Below are 15,035 nucleotides of genomic sequence, written 5' to 3' on the forward strand. Positions count from 1 at the left end.
TGCGTTGTTGTCCCTATTTTTTCTGCGTTCTGTTTGAGCAGAGCCAGAATGGATATGCATTGAAAATTCCCTTGCTGTCCTTTCAACAGAGGAAAAATGGATGATTTGGTGCTCTATAAATGGAGGCCATGATCATTCCATTGGGAAATTACATGAAAAACAACGAGAAACCATGGTTGGGAGCGTAGAAAATGAACTGGTTTTGACCATCCAGGAAGATTATGAAATTTCGATTTGGGCTTGTTGATCCAGGCCAATCTAGGCCACTAATCCGGGACATTGCATTATCACAATCTCTATAGGGGAGGGCCCTTTTACCATTATTTTTCATGTTTTACAAATAAGACGGATTGAAAATTCAAAAACCGCAATATATAAAATATCACGTCCAAAAGGAATCTCGCACATCACCATCGGGGAATCGGAAGGGAATTAGTGGAGGAGGGACTTATGGTCATGTGATCCTTGTTTGTAATATTACAATCGGCGGGGGAGAGGTTTATCATAATTGGCGGATTGAGTCTTATCACAATCAGCGAGCGGAGGATGGTGACGAGACTTACACTATCTCAATCGACGAGGAGGAACGTGCAATATGCGATATCGGTGGAGGGTGAAGGAAATTTACAATATCACAATCAACGATCGAGACGAAATTGCAATCAGCGGGAATGAACTATCAGAATCGGCGAGTGGCAGGGTTCTGCGATATCGGTGGGCTAGAGAGTTTGCGATATGCAATATCCCAATCGTAATCGGAAAGGGGAGACAAACGACCATTATATTGATTCATGTGATTGTGCTGATAACGATATGTTTTGTGGGTCCCAACCCTTTAAAAGGGACTTCAACATGGTTTAGATGGGATGCGGATTATATTAGATGGGATGCGGATTATATTAGATGGAATGCGGCTAGAGTAAAAAAATGAGTTTTTCTAAAGGAGAAAAATGGGTTTTAGCTAGGATTTAAGGATTTTCCCAAGGAAAAAGGGGTTTTAGAGGGAATGAGGGGACTTATGAGGGAGGTTGAGGGAGGTATATGATATGAATGAGGATGTTGAAACAAGATGAAATCTCCTTGAACATTTTTCCCTAATTACTACTCCCATAATGGTGACATAAAGTGATGAGATGACCCCTATATAACTCATTGATGATGTGACTAAGATACTCTTTATTGATAAGGAATGATGATAAGACTGTGATGAAATTAATTGAACTTGAGAATGGAGAGAGTAGTAATGACCTAGAACTAACCAATGATAAAATTTTATTTGAAAATATAACAATTTGACCTAATAACCCTATCTACCACATGGAAAGAGTACATTTGATCACTAGTGACTGGCAGGACTGACAGACACTAACATTGGCTCCAGCTGGGGATGGAATATCCTTTAAGAGGTTTCAATAACACCATAGACCAGGTAGCCTCATCCATTGGACAAAGGATTCAAAAAAGTAAACAACCTCAAAACACGACACTAAAATGACTAATTGACAAAACATAGGACAACCTAAAACTGACTTAACTTAACTCAAAAATTGACTTTACTTACACATGGCAGCAGACCATTAGGAGATTAGGGCCTTTACCTTGGGCTTCAAATATTGATGATAACCACCACTTGGTGAAGATATATATATGATCATGTGATATGATCCCTCCAGTGTAACCAAACCAACAAATGACTACTTACTTGAATCCTGCGCACACTTTCCTTGAGTAGGCAGAAAAAACAAAAGTTAGGCAACTCCAAGTGTCCACTGAACATGTGCACATGATCCATAAATACAAGAAAATTCATCTCCTTTGACAATTGCAACACATTGACAGAAGGATATTCAAACAAATGTGCATTGAGGTTTAACTCATCCAACAAATTGTAATTATGTTCTAGGTGGTCTTTATACCATGAATATAAACTTTCGTTTTCATCCTTGCTCGTGCAATTCTAACTTTTAATTGTCATGATATTATTGCACATTTTCAGATGAGCTTTGTAATGAGACTTCTGTTGAACACGACAATGAAGTCGGTTGTCTGATCACGTTTTTATCATCTCTATTTTTAAGATCATAGTTATCTAATGAGAAGGAATTTGACTACAAATATCATCCAAAACATTAGCTATTGGATCATGGAAAACCAAAGAAGACTTCTACAACTTGTTATACATTGGTTCCAATGAGACTACATGATTTAATATAGGCCTGTCATTCTTTGCTTCGAAGATAATATCAAAATTTTTCTTCCAAAACTGAAATGAATCAAAACTTAATGGTACATAATTATCTTGCATCAATTTACAATATGTTTCAGGTTCCAAGCTTTCATCTGTGGTTTGGAACTCAATGCAACTCAGTGACTGTGATTCTAGAGCGAAAGAAGCTTCCATATCACAAGTGACATCCTCAACTGACAACTCACTTATCTGCTTGCTTATAAATTTCTCTTATTTTTGATAATGAGGAGAAACACAAGGGTAAAGAGTCCTGATCAAGAAGTTAATTGTCTTCTCCATGCTCAATATCAAAACTGAAAGACTGCTGAATTTTAATTTTGGGAAAATTTTATTTCAGAAATTGAAATGAAGTGAAACATAAAGGAAAATAGCTTTCACTTACTTTGAAATTTTCTGCATTTTCTTCATTGCTATCATGATTGATATGCATAGGCTGAGTGCTATATTTGATTTGCTGTAATTGAGCTTCCTCCTCCCAAAAACATGCCACTAGTTTCCTTGAAGAGTTGGCCTCTATTTCGACAACATAATCAACATCATATTGATCATACTTGAGTAACTCATCAATATAAGGAATGACATCAAGAATACACATTAGATCGGCAGATGGTTTCTCCACAGGTTGTCTACAAATCCATTTTCATGACTTTCCATAAATGAATACAAAAAACAATCATTTTATGATCTATAATAACAAGGATTAGCAGCAAAATGGTTAGTGTCAACAACCTCTTCTTCTTCTGCAATAAGTGGGACATGGTGTTTTTGAACAAAAAATTCATCTCTCATGATTATCTTTTGCATCATTTCTTCCATTGTACTTACCAGAATGTTGAGCTTCAATTCTGAAGATGTCAGGTGCTCCTTGTCTATGTTCTCCCTTTCTTCTGCCTTCAACTTTGACCTTTTAACCAGTAGGTTAGCTTCCACAACTATTGCATTGTTCGACATTTCTTCGAATGTGATAGTGTCCCTTTCTCTCAATTGAAATTCCATTTTCGGATCAAAGGCATCTGGGTAGTGTAAGAGAGCTAAACCGGGAGGCGGTTTTATATTAGCAGGCATGGAATGGTATACTTGATTCAACCTAGCTAAAACGTGTTGACTGTTTCTCCTGGCTGTCTTGTCAAATGATTATATTCTTCTAAAATCAGAAAAGGATTCCTCTTGATCACCCATTTATCAAGGAATACTTTCATAAACTGATGGAAAAAAAAATTTCTTGCAGCTGACAACTTTTTGAACCATTTCTTGGCTTTGCCTTGCAAAGATAAAGAAAAAATCTTGATACTGACATCATTTCTTCAACCTCAGAAAGGTTAAGAAATTTTTCAAAATTTTGAATGTGTTCTTCAGCAGTGATGTTACCATATTCTCCATCAAACATGGGAAGATATTTGTAATAATTTTCAAGAAAATCATGGAGTATAGGAGGTAAGATGAGTGGCTTGTATCTATCTAGAATTTTACAAGGTGTAGGGTTATGTACATAAGCTGTAGGATTAGTCGTGATATCTTGAGGCTCATCAAGTTTAATATCATCAACATAGGTTTTAGAAGAAGGCACTTGATCAAAATCAAAAGCGTAAGGATAATTTATATTCACAATCTTTAAAGGAAAGGAATCAAATGCAGGTCTATGATCTTTTATCAAACATAGTGTATTTTGGAAAACCTTCTTGACGTTCTTAGGAAAGGAGAATAAATAATTTACAATAAATCATATTATATCTTGGATGAAATTCTAACTTTAATAACTGATCTTTACATATTGTCTTTTCATGTTTCTATTGGTAGGGTTCATCCTCCAGTGGAGTCTTCAAATCATGTTGAAAGTTGATTGGAGTCCCCAGGTGAATGGTTCAACCTTCACATGTGTCTAACTGTTGTCCACCATCAACAAATCAGATCTAAACTTTGATAATATTTTCCGGAGAATATGAAATTGTTCGCTTCCCTAGTATGGTCACCAAAAATGTTAGCACTCCTCAGTGTCCCTAGGCTGAGAAAGGAAGCTAAGGAAGTAACCTCAAACCAATCTTTATACTTGGTAGATAGCCCTACCAAATCAAAGAGGGATCTCTCAAGGATCTCACAACCAATGAAGTGACTGGAGAGGGAATTCAGATGTTATGCTAGATATTAATCTCACTGGTGTGTGATTTTAGGGTTTGCTAAATGAAGCTCTAAGTCTAAGGGGTTAGGTCAAGGTTTCCAAAAGACGATTTTGTAGAGATATAATGGGGCAAGGTAGGCATGCTCAGTTAAAATTCTTGATTTTTCATGGTGGATAGGGTAGAAAAGTAAGGTTTCAAAATGAGCATGAATTTCATGAATTCATTTTTATCAGAGGAAAATGTAACAAAAGTATGAGAGTTTCATCAAAATAGAGAAAATACTTACGAATTTTTTTTAACAATTATGAAACAATCACAAGAAAGCAATGAGATGGAAGTAGAGAGAACAAACAGAAGAAAAAACACTGCTAATGAACATACCACATGAATCCCACTATAATAACTGCAACTCCTATATATTACTCCTGCAAATAATCACAAGTACACTACCTCCACAAGCCTTTGACTAAACAACATCCAACCCACAATACTTCGAAATCTAAAGTATTTATACAATTATTTACAAAATAAATATCTTGAAACATAATTCAAGATTTTTTACAAAAATTATAAAAATAAATCAATACTACTAATAATATCAGTCAGTTAAGTTTCTGGTGTTGTTCTAGGCATTCTGGTGGTAACTAAGCCTCAGATAGATATTACTGTTAGTCCTGTTGGCTAATCAACTGCGCTGATGTCCCTGTTTTTATGTATCGAAAATTCCCTCGCTGTCCTTTGAGAGGAGGCAAAATAAATGATTTGGTGCTCTGTGAATGGAGGCCATGATCATTCAATTGGGAAATTACATGAAAAACAACGAGAAACTGTGGCCGGGAGAGTAGAAAATGAACTGATTTTGACCATCTGGGAAGATTATGAATTATCGATCTTGGCTTGCTAATCCGGGCTGATTTAAATCTAGGCCCTTGATCCAGGCCATTGTATTATCCCAATTGTAACAGCGGAGGGGCCTTTTACCATGATTTTTCATGTTTTACAAATAGGATGAACCTAAAAATTCAAAAACCGCAATATATAAAATATTGCATCCAAAAGGAATCTCATACATTTCCATCGGGGAATTGGAAGGGGCTTGGCAGAGGAGGGAATTACGGTTGTGCGTTCCCCGATTGCGATATCGCAATTGGCGAGGGAGGGTTTATCACAATTGGCAAATAAGGTCTTATCACAATCAGCAAGCAAAGGAGGGTGACGGGACTTACGATATCATAATCGGTAGGGAGGAATATGTGATATCCAATATCAATAGAGGGGGAAGGAAATTTGCGATATTCCAATTGACAAGCGGGACAATATCGTAATTGGCGGGAAGGAACTATCACAATCGACGAGCGGAAGGGTTCTATGATATCAATGGGTTGGAGGGTTTATGATATGCGATATCACAATCGCAATTGGGAAGGGGAGACGGGCAGTCATTATAGTGATTCATGTGATTGTGCCGATAGTGATATGTTTTGTAGGTCCCAGCCCTTTAAAAGGGACTTCAACATGGTTTAAATGGGATGTGGATAATATTAAATGGAATGTGGCTAGAGTTAAAAAATGAGTTTTTCCAAAGGAGAAAAATAGGTTTTAGCTAGGATTTAAGGATTTTCTCAAGGAAAAAGGGGGTTTAGAGGGAATGAGGGGATTTATGAGGGAGGTATATGAAATATGAATGAGGATGTTGAAACAAGCTGAAATCTCCTTGAACATTTTTCCCTAATTACTACTCCCATAATGGTGACATAAGGTGATGACATGACCCCTATATAACTCATTGATGATGTGACCAAGGCACTCTTTATTGTTAAGGAATGATGACAAGACCATGATGGCATTAATTTACCTTGAGAATGGAGATAGTAGTAATGACCTAGAACTAAACAATGATCAAATTTTATTTGAAAATATAACAATTTGACCTAATAACCCTATCAACCACATGGAAAGAGTACATTTGATCACTGGTGACTGGAAGGACTGACAAAAACTAACACCCCCGATATTAAATCTCCGATAAAAGGCCTTCAATATCCCTTCTTGCTTATATTGTTAGCCGTTACATAACAAAATATTATCGAAAGGTAAGAATATCGCATGTTTCAAAGATACAATCATAAGATCTCGCCGATAGTTTTCTTCTGATACGCTCATGTGTGCGGACCCATGTGAATTCACGCTCTTTCAATTAGAAATATGTGTCAATAATCATATTCTTCCTCTCATCGATACAACTGAAATTAAAATTCTTACACTCATTATTGCTCACATTTTCTACAAATGAAGGTAAATTTCGCAGAAAACTCTTGCAGCGAATGATCTTATCGATGATTTTATCTATGGTTGTTCTAAATATTACAATTGTTGAGTTGAGTAGAAACATTTCATCATGCTCATTCATATCATTTTCCCTTTGGTGATATTCCTTTCTTCCGAAAGGATTTAAGGCCTCTAATTGGTAAATTTTGGAATCTCGATCCTCTGGTTTTTCATTTTTCCAAGATCTTTCCTCAGAATTTCAGATTTGTTGGCTTATTGGATGGTTGAGTTTGTATTATATTGGAAGAATTTAAAAAAAAAATTGAGATTTACCTTTCCAAGATCCATATTTCCTTTTCCTTCACTATCATGTCCATTATGCTCAGTAAAGGAAATGACCCTATTTCATTGTCTTTGCTAGAAGTTTGTGGTCTCAGAGTTTTGTAAGTTGATTTTGCTTCAAAAGGTTTTCGAGATATTTGACACTCGATTTTATTCTCATATTTATTAAATCTCTAACTCTTCTCCTCGGAAGATTATTTATAGGTAAATGTAAGTGCTCTTGCTCATTTTTACAAAACTTCAAATTATCTCATTATTAGAATGAAAGTGATCACAATTACTTTATAAACTCTTACCAAACTTTTACCTCCAATACATGAATGTTTGATGTACTAGAAAGGAAAAGTTCCTACATTATACATTTTAAAAGCATTCGTTATCAAGCATGATCAATGTCGTATGTTTTGTTTATGAAAGTTACAAAAAAAAATTATTCCAAGATCTTGATCCCCTTTAATATTCTAAATACCAGGAATTTTTATATTAGAGGAGAAATTCAGTTAAAAATTCTGAAAAAAAATGTCACTGGAAATGTTATGAAGCAAAGTATTTATTTATCAGAGTTTTGTTCATTAACAATTTTTTTTGGAAAGCTTGAGCCCTTAGCTTTCACTTTGATTCTCTCGAAAACTCATAACTTCAAAATATCAGGTTAAATGTTTTCGTAGGCTTCTTTTCAATTCATTATGATATTTCCCCATGCTCATATAAAGTCTTTCTTGATTATCTTGATATATACGATACTTTCATGTTGTTATGGTTGTTAAGAGCTTGGACATATTTTAATCATAATTTCGTCAAATCCAAGTATTTAGTCATCGAGATGACTTTGTGATTATAGGAATATACATTCTCCATGATGTATGCACATGGGTCTTTTTACTCTTCTCGGCAATCTGCTTGGCTAATGAGAAATTTCATCACATATGGTTCATTCACATTTTTTCCTTTAACTCATTGTTCGATGCACATTTTCTCCTATCTCAATCATGTTTTAGTGAGCATCCCCATTTACTACAAAGGCATCCTTGAGCAATCACTATGGTAATCCATCAATTCATAAAGAATATGAAACTAGTAAAGGTAATAGAACATGGTTAAATCATTTTTGAAATCTCTTTTATTTGAGTTTTGGTATATCAGTCTATATTTAACATATAATACCTCTCCATTTACACATATGTATTACAATTTTGGACTTGTTCTTGACTCTAGATTTATGAAAATCATGGAGTGGATATGAAACTTGTAATATTATGAGAACAATCCTCACTGCAATTCATAAAGAAGGATATCTTCATTCTCATTTCTGATGGATTTGTTTTATTTCTTATTCCTCAAACATGAAACGTTTTTTTCTTCTGGTGTTCTCCTTGCTTTAGATTAGATTCAATAAATAGTGATTTTGGGTTACTTAAATTTCAAAAGGATTCAACTCCTTCGTACTTTTAATTTTAATTAAAATAAGAAGTTAGATTTTATTGGAGAGCATGATGTCTCTCAGGTAAGATCAAATGAAATTCTCTAATGGTAAGTTTCATACGTCCACTTTCATTCATTTTCTTATCTTCTTTACTTTTCATTTTGGTTTTTGTTTTTATTTTTTGCTGATCTTAAAAATTTGTTTTGTAGCTCTCCATAAACGTTTCACACCAATACCAGATCAGATTTAGAGCTCATTCACCATTTTTTGGTTTGCTTTCAAGTTTTTGGGAGAATAAATAATGATCCTCATCAAATAAGCTAAACTAGGGAGTTTCTGAACCCTTAGTCTGTTTCTTAAGCATTTCTTTTATAGGAAAATTGTTAAGATGCTTTCATGCAGATCTTACTTTGAAATGAAAAAATTTACAATAAGCAAAGACTTCTCAATTATCTTATCATTTATTATCATTGCTATTCGCCCTTCAATTTCAAAAGCCTAATCACTTATAACTCCTCAAGATAAAATTTACTAGATTCCCAACAAAAGATAAACATTCATATGGTTATCTTATTTTACTTCTTTTGTTGATACATTTGTATAAGCAGTCTTATTGGAGTTTATCTTTTAAATTTGGAATTTTCTTTTAGCTTTTAAATCTTCATTTTTATATATTTCAGAGTTTGGTGATTTCCTTTTACTTCAGTTTGGGGTTCTTTTCCTTTTTCTTTCAGTTTTGGTTTGATTTTGGTGACTCTGCCATGATTTATGTGGAAGGCCTTTTCTTCACTCAATAGCGGTTATCATACATGAGAAATTTTTACTCTATCTATTTGAGTGAATTTCATTTATCATTAAAGGTATTTCTTTATGGAACCATAAAACGTTCTTTATTTAAATATTTTTCATGGAGAAACATACATCCTTTTTAAGTGATAGGGTTTACCTTTTCAAGGAAAGAACTAATTCGATTTTAACTGTATGGATCCCCACCACCCCTCCACTTTATAAAACCTCTAATTGATAGTCGTGGGGAAATATTTTTGGAGTCAACATTATGAGAGTATTGTATCCATTAACATAAGTCTCCACTACCATCCCACCTCTTTCACTCAAATACATCATGAACTAAAAGCTCGCAAATGCACTTTTCCAAAAGGTGATTAAAAGAGGAAGCATGTCAAATACAAGTAAACTTGTTGGGGCTATGGATGCTCGCTGCAGTGGGGCTAGGCTTTTATGGCATAAAATACAACTTTGTTGGGGTACTGTTTAGGCTCGCCGACAGCGAAGTGATGTCAGAGACCATTCATAACAATGGATATATGTTTTATCAAAAAGCTTATATCTGTACCTTCTTATATTTTTCATATGAGGTAATTTTTATTTTTATTTTTCCCAAATTTGGATTCATAATTTTTATTCAAGTCTGCTTTCGAGTACTTATCTTTTCAAACTCATATTACTTAATCTATTTAAGTGGGACCCATGGAAATGTTTTACTGTTAGATGATTTCGTGAACTCCATTATTTATAGCCTTTCGGTAAATTAAAGTTCATTATCTTTAACCATAGATAATTGGTTCTTCCTAGTATGTCACCAATTGTTGTAGGGAAAACCCAACAACCCCCATTTTGACTTATCTATTTCAAATAATGTGGACCATTTCCATTGATTTTTGGTTAAACCATCTTTTTATTATTTTCTTTTGGTTAAGTGTCCTACAATTTTTCCTTTTTTTTCATTTTCGTCGGATTTCTATTTTGATCACTTCATTGAGTTCGAATTTTCGCTAACTTCCATCGGTACTTGTTTCGTCTTATTTGGTTACACGGTTTGCAAACGGTGCTCATCCGAAGTTCAATAATTTTTACCACCTGGGTTAAAAAGTTGTACAAAATGTATATTATTTTAATTTTTGTAATTAATTTAGTAATTCATTGTAAATATTAATCCCTAGTAATTTTTTACTAATTTCTTCATTTTTCACTAACGGTCCTACAAAATGACCCAACCAAATTGTAGAACAATTAAAATAATGCGTTTTCGGGATCTCGGTAATTTATTCCAGTTTCTAATTTTGAAAGAAATTACCAAACCTAAAATCTTAACATAGAAAAGTGGTTGTAGTTCATTTTGTAGAATTTTTAATTCCACGTGGACCCCACTTCACCACACCTCCTCCCTTCCGAAATAAAACTTCTGATTTTAAAAGCTTCGATTTTGAAACCTACGATTTCGAAATTTCTGCTTTTGAAACCTCAATTTTGAAATCTCCCATTTTGAAACCCCAAATTTGAAATCTCCAATATTTCAAAAGCTCTGATGTTCCGATATTAGAACATCAGCGTATTGACAATTTTATATTGTGCACTTTTAAAAAACCCCAATATTATAATTCCGCCGATCTCCGATTTTAGTTTTTATACAATTGGCTATTTTTTTTAACCTATGATTTTATTCACCTCCTTATGACTCCTGCACCTCCATCTCGCTTACCTCACCCTCCACCTCTCCTCCATATCCCTCCACCTTATTAACTCCCTCCTCCATTTACACTCCCTCCATTTACAAACACCATATTAACTAAAAGGTTTTGGGTTTTATGAATATGGTTTTTAATATAATATATTTTTATTATAATATATTATATTATTATTATAATTTAATTATTATGATTTTAATATAATTAAACTATAATATTAATATAATATAATTGTATTTTAATTAAAATTTTAATTTCATTTTATTTTTCAATTAATTAGATTTTGTTTATAATTAATTTGTAGATAATTAATTTAATTTATAATTATAACTAAATTAGTATTAATTAAAGAAATTATTATAATTTATTTTAGGGTTAGATATTAATAATAATAATAAAAAAATTATTTTTAGGTCATGCGACAAATTTTCCAGAATTTTGCGAGTTTTGATTCTTCAACTTTGGAAGCTCATAAATTGAGTTTTACTTAGCCAAATGAGGCCCAAGATGGCTCGTTGGATAGATAATGTCTTGGAGAATATTTATGAAGTATTTTCATGATAAAATTTGATCATTTAATGGGTCTAAACCTAAGCATAATATCAAGATATGAAGTTTCAAACGAAATTAATTTTCTCAGTTTAATTTTCTGCGTTTTCATTTGCTCATAGGCTCTACTGAACACAGATCCATTCAAATATGTTCTCCTTGACCGATTATCGAGATATTTTATGTCCAGATTTGGTATTTTGATTTTAATTGAATTTTGATTCGTTTTGATAGGAAAAAGGTTGAAGAGATGAGTAAAAGAAGATTTAAATGAATTGAATTGCTCCAGAAATAGAAGAATAGGAATTTGGACCAATGAAAATTATTGGAGAAGAATTAGTCTTCACCGGCTCTCCTATTTTGAATTAATTTTGTAAATAATTATAAATTGCAGTTTGTAGAATGAGCAAGGGGCTTCTCTCTTCTGCAATTTTGTATTGCTTAAAGCATTATTGTAATAGGGATTTCTGATTGTAGGTAGAGAGAGGATCAATATCATATCTGGGGATTATTGAGATTTTTCTTTTGCATTCTGAATTATGTATGGAGATGAGAGCTTGCACTATTGCAACTCTTGTTTTAACAACATAAGTTCAAGCATTGTAAAGCATTGTTGGAGATCAGAGCTAGAGAGATGGTTTCAAGAAATTGGTATTTAAACTATATTCTTTTAATACTAATCTCATTTTTTAATAGAAGAAATGTGTCATTTTCATTTATATTTGTGCACTATTGTCTATGTGAGTGAATTATTGCAATTATATGTTTATTATCTCTGCTCTTATGTGCTAAACTTTGATTTCTAAATAACTACTTACTCATAGATCAACCTTTTAATTCGGTCTTTACAAACAATAATATTATGTGAACTATATCCTTGTATTATTGTTTAATAATTTGAGTTAACAATTTAACAATCATCATCATTTTGTGAACTTCCTAAATGTTGTTGATTGATTATCTCAGTTAATAGATATCTAAACAAAATGTGTTTTGATATTCGTAATATCAGTTAATTGAACTACTTCTTTAGCTTGAGATTCATTATAAGCCAAACATATTTAAATCTCAATCATTTAATTACTTTGCTCTCAGTTGGGTTAGATCTACATCTTCCTAATCGAGATAGGCTTAGGATTTTTTTCCTCTTTGCTTGCAATCTAGAATTAATTTGCATTTAGATTTAATTCTACATCTCTAAAAGTCCTCTTATCAAAGAGGTAAAATTTAGTCGTGGCTTGGTTGAGCCCCATATCAGCTTAAGGATCAATTTCTCGCCTGATGAGCAAGAGGGATGATCTGATGTCTCTTCTCTATTGGTAAGTGAAAGTAATAGTTTAAGCCAGTGGAGCTAGAAAGAAGGTAACTTGACCTAGTTTAACAAGTCAAAACCACCATTTCAACGGAAAAAGAGTTTCTCTAAGTTCCCGATTAGTGTTGATCTAAAGATGATCCAAGGTTGTCATTGATGTCAACCCAAGCTACCTTGATCTTGCAAGGGAATTTTGAGTTAACAACTTACTCTATTTTGAGTCAAGAATATTCTATATAGATTCTACTCGTCAAGATGTTTCCGTTGATATATGGCACACCAAGTAATTCTTCACGGTTTGAGAGATATTCATGTTTGAAGTTAATAACCCCAGTTAGTGGGCCAAAACCCTATGGGGTTGTGGCATGGCACTCATAATTGGTTTTGGTCACTGGATAGCCAATAATTACTAAATTTTTAAGCTCCTAAAATCCCTTCAACATCCTCTATAGAAGCCCCTCTCAACTCTATAAAAGGAAATCTCATATATCTTCCAAAAGTAGTGATTGTGGCATTTTCGCTACAACTTCATTTATGCAAAGTTTTAGATTCTGTAATGAAAACCCATTTGATTCGCAATCCTGATGAACGATGTGACCAAATTTTAGATCTTGGTTCGCTATATTTTTCGAAGATATGATCTGTGGAAGTTAGGGTTTTTGTAGGCTCCTGAATTTCATCTCAAAGAAGTGACCTTGGGAAAATCATCATAAATATCTATCTGAGAAGATGATTGGAATTCTATAAAACACAGCGAATAGTGCACGGACTGTAGTTTTGTGTGTATCAATTTCAAATCTGAAGGAGGAAACGGTGACATGTGGCACGCTGTACAAGTTCACTCTACTGAACTAGTCCATAATTAGGTCATTGTGATAGATTGAGCATAACTTTGTCTTGAAGAGTCACAATTGGGTCAGACTTGTGGCATTGGAAAGATGACTCAGAGGGATACTACAGGACCGAACATCACATATTGGGGATCTGAAATCACAGAGATACACCAGATTAAATATCGTGATCCTAGAAGCTGAGAAAAACTAGATAAAGTGCTGTCAAGGGGTGCAAAGGACCAGACTTTCTAGGGCAGCAAAGAGCAAGGTGCAGCAAAATGATGCAGTAGAGGTAAGCTACAGGTAAGTATGTTCTGTATATGCATGTTCATTTCTTAATTGCATTAGGTTCTTTGTATTCTAATTTGTTGTTTTTGTTTAGCACAGACATATGATCTGCATGATGAGGTAAGTTTTGCCATTATCATGTCATGGGTATTTCTTTGAAGACTTTTTGCAAGTATTATATATTCATAAAGAGAAGACTCAATGTATAATATAATGTTCTGAAGAGTGAGAAAGGGTAGCATGACAAGAGCAGCAATCAAGGTGTTGAGCAACAACAAGAAGTTTGCCATATAAAGTCTTCAAGTGAGAAGCACTCCATACAATCATTGTAAATGTTTCATTGTACAGAGTCATTGTAAAAGAATCATTCTAAAATCTGTACAGGTGTTTATCTACCAAGAGTTGAAGAGGCAGTGTTGGGAGGTCTAGGATCATTATTAGGTGGTTATGTCATAGTTGGGGTTATGGTCTAGTGTGTCTTCTTCTTCTACATCATTCTATATCATTGCAAAGTGGACCATTTTCCCTGGTATGGGAGTCCATTATTCTTTTATTCTTCTATAGGGTGGTAGGTGGTGCTAGGCTTGTGCATGAAGTCACCAACATGTTCAATCCTGTGAAAACTTCAGGGTGGTAGGGTGGTGCTAGGGTTTTTTGTAGCTCATTGGGTGTTGGGGCATCCATTGAGTTGACTACTGAAGAATATAGGGTGTTAGAGTGTCCATCTAGTGGGAGCTGGAGAATAATTCTTTTCTAGATTCTAGGAAGTTGGAGCTTTCTTTTCAATTGGAGTTGAATATTAAAGAATTATTAGAAAAGCATTCGATGGTTTTTGACCCAGTGGGGGTTTTCCACCTAAAATGTTTGTGCCTCATGTGTTCTTTTATTCACTGTTGTTACTGCATAAACATTAATGATAATTGAAGATTAACTAATTCTTTGAAAAGATTTATAAGTGCTAATTTCTAAGGAATAGTGATTCACCCCCCCTCTCAGTATTTTCCAACCATTGGTATCAGAGCTTGGTTCCTTCAGTAGCAGTTTAAAAATTGGAAGGAGATCATAGAGCATAACAATAATGGTGTACCTATATTCAATGAAAATAATTATGCACTCTAGAAAGGAAGAATGGAGGTCTATCTCTTGGCACAAGGTTATGAAGTATGGGA

This window comes from Pinus tabuliformis, chromosome 1_1 (genome assembly GCF_031772625.1).
Source record: "Pinus tabuliformis cultivar Carrire ecotype Pingquan chromosome 1_1, CPIR1, whole genome shotgun sequence".
In the NCBI taxonomy this organism is placed as follows: domain Eukaryota; kingdom Viridiplantae; phylum Streptophyta; class Pinopsida; order Pinales; family Pinaceae; genus Pinus; species Pinus tabuliformis.